Source organism: Nannospalax galili, unplaced genomic scaffold (genome assembly GCF_000622305.1).
Source record: "Nannospalax galili isolate Female #2095 unplaced genomic scaffold, S.galili_v1.0 scaffold191, whole genome shotgun sequence".
NCBI classification, from domain to species: domain Eukaryota; kingdom Metazoa; phylum Chordata; class Mammalia; order Rodentia; family Spalacidae; genus Nannospalax; species Nannospalax galili.
This window is the reverse complement of record NW_008331484.1, coordinates 4728096-4731017: the sequence shown is the minus strand read 5'-3', so window position 1 is coordinate 4731017 and position 2922 is coordinate 4728096. Positions and strand designations below refer to the sequence as shown.

General features: G+C 43.1%; 1 protein-coding gene across 6 annotated transcripts in view; it reads right to left on the bottom strand.

Annotated features, from left to right (window-relative positions):
* The window catches only part of Poc1b (POC1 centriolar protein B), a 121831-nt gene extending 120029 nt beyond the window's left edge, over positions 1 to 1802 (bottom strand). For all 6 annotated transcript variants that reach the window (XM_008824017.3, XM_029559141.1, XM_008824025.3 and 3 more), the window contains exon 1: positions 19 to 1802. The gene's annotated coding sequence lies outside the window, so the exon portion shown is untranslated. The remainder of the gene's footprint in view (positions 1 to 18) is intronic.
* Positions 1803 to 2922: the final 1120 nt, after the last annotated feature.

The window sequence follows — 2922 nt, the reverse complement described above, 5'->3', positions numbered from 1 at the left end:
GGGGGGGGGGGGGGGGGGCGGACTCTGTGGCTCCCGGAACCGTCCGCCCCGAGCGCCGGCGCCTCCCGGTCACTACAACAACGGCGGCCCAATCAAACCCCGCGCTCCAGGCGTGGCTAGTCGAGCCCCGAGTCGTTACCCGCGCTACCCAGAGCGGCCCTCGGCCTGGTGGAAGGGCACTGCTGGCTTGGCGGCTGAGGCACTGCCAAGCCAGCGTGCATTCGAAGTAGTGGTCCCTCGGGTTGGTGTAGATAGTATCCGGAACAGAAACCCGATCCGGGGGAGCGTGGGAATTGTGAGCCTATGATCAATGCAGTCGGAGTTCTGTTACACCTTAAAGAGACCGGCCACATGGCTTTCAACCTGGTCTAGTAAAGACCGGAGAATTTGGTTATGAAGGACTGCAGTCTTGTTACTATAATAATATATTCAGAGGAACTAAGTTCTTGGATGAAGATTTGGAGTTGTTTAACCACCGTTTTCTACACGTGATATACATGCAAATGCCAACTGCAGGTGAACAATTTATTCAAATGCGTGTTCACTTTAAATTTTTTTGCGCTATGTTTCTATTCTCATATACTAGTTTTTAAAACTCATACATATTTAAAATCGCAGGAAGACTTGGAAATATGTAGAGCACATAGTATCTTTTGTGCTTCAGCAACACTGTGAAGTTAAGTTACAAAATGTTGTCCACTGCAAACTATAAACTTAATTTTTAGATACTGGCCTTAGAGGCCACATCCAGATAGTTCTTCCAACCCATATCCTCTGATAACAAACAACAACAACCCTGCCTCAAAGCATGAAGAACACAGCTGAAAATTACATATAGAATAAAAATTCCTGGCAACAAAGCATATATGTTCTATGTAAATTAAACGTACTGTGTATCTTAACTACAGGTTCTCTTAACTGGTTGTATAGTGATTGAGTTTAGTTTTAATGTCTACATAGCAATTAAGCAGATAGAAAATGACTGCACTATAATATTAGTTTAATTTATGGATGATGGTTAAATATCTATTGTATTTCTGGCCTTTGAGGACCACAAAAAAAAGAATTATTTCCACTGCCCTCAAGAACAAAGACTGGGATATAGATGTAGAATGCTTCCCTAGCATGCACTAAGCACTCAGTTTTGTCCCCAGCACATTAACCCACACTGGCTTTTGTTTGCCAGTAGTCCCAGCACTAGGGAGGTAGAGGCAGAACAATCAGAAATTCAAAGTCATCTTTGTGAATTTGGGACCAGCTTGCGATACAGGAGATCCTGTCAGCTAAAAACAAAACAAATAAAAAACCACTTCACCATTCTAAGTTGAGGCACCTCATATTTTAGTATGTTTAATGCTTATTGAGTTAATCTGTCCTCCCAAAGTTGGCGATTCACCATATTCAATATATGTGGGCAGGAGCCAGAACCCTACAAATGTAAAAGCTCCTTAGACAGCTGTAGTAGGAGTCTTAACCATGTGTATTAATAAATACTGCTGTAATAGAGAAAATGATGTGTTAAGAGTTTTGCTACCAGGGAGGCAGTAGTGTATGTAGTTTAGTGGTAGAGAACTTGCTTATATGAGAACATGGATTTGATCCAGTGTACATACACAGACACATACAGTCATACACAAAGAGAAAGGGGGCAGCGGGATAGAGGGAGACAGAATGAGAACTGATACTGGAAACCTGAGCCTGTGCCATTTATTCCCAGTCTAGGTTTCCCTTTAAATTTTTAAAATATATTTTATTTATTATTTTTAGTTTATGTGTATGAGTGTATTGCCTGCATGTGGGAATGTGCACCCCTATCATGCAATGCCTGAGGAGGTCAGAAAAGGGTGTCAGATTCCCCTAGAACTGGAGTTACGGATGGTTGTTAGCCACCATGTGGGTGCTGGGAATTGAATCCTGGTTCTCTGCAAGAGCAGTAAGTTCTCTTAACCACTGAGCCATCTCTCCAGCCCCAACTTTTAAATTTTTTAAAAGATCTATTTTAATTTGTGTGTGTGTGTGTGTGTGTGTGTGTGTGTGTGTGTGTGTGTGTGTGTCCATGTGGGGATATGTAAGGGCATAGGTTCCTCTTCTTCCTAAAATTCTAAAAAATAAGGCCAGGCATGGTGGCACATACTTTTAACCCCGGCACTTGGGACACAGAGGCAGGAGGATGTCTGTGAATTCAAGGCCAGCCTGGTCTACACAGTAAGTTCCCAGCTAGCTGGGAGCTACAGGGAGACCCTGCCTCAAAAAGACAAAAAAAAAAAAAAAAAAGGTAGAAAACAATCCTGGATGCTGGTGGGAATGTAAAATGGTATGGCTTTGTGGAAAACAGTCTGGTGGTTACTCAAAAATTAAAGTTTACCTATGACCCAGAAAACCCACCGAATACTGAAGTACTGAAATACTGAAAGCAGGGACTCAAAACAGCCATGTACCCCATAGCAACATGATTTGCAGCAACCAAAAGCTAGAAACAATTTTGTATCTGTGATGGTTTGAATGAAAATGTCCCCCATCGGCTCCAAGTATTTGGACATTTTGTCTCCACATGGTGGCGCTCTTTTTTTGGCTATTTTAGAAGATGTGGCTATCCTGGAGGAATCACGTCACTGGGAGTGGGCTTAGAGAGTTCTTAAGCCTTGCCAGATCTCCAGTTGCTCTGTGGCTTCCTGTGCCTGCGTGATTATGTGAGAGCTTCACTTCTGCTGCTCCTGCTCCTGCCACCTCCAGCCACCATGCCTCCCTGCCATGATAGATTGTAATTCTCCTGGAACCGTAAGCCCAAATAAACTCTTCTATAAATTGCTTGGGTCAGTGTTTCTATCACAGCAACAGAAAAATGACTAATACAGTTTCCATCAAATGAATGAGTAAACAGTGTGTGTGTGTATGTGTGTCTTTAACTGGGGGGGGCAGAGA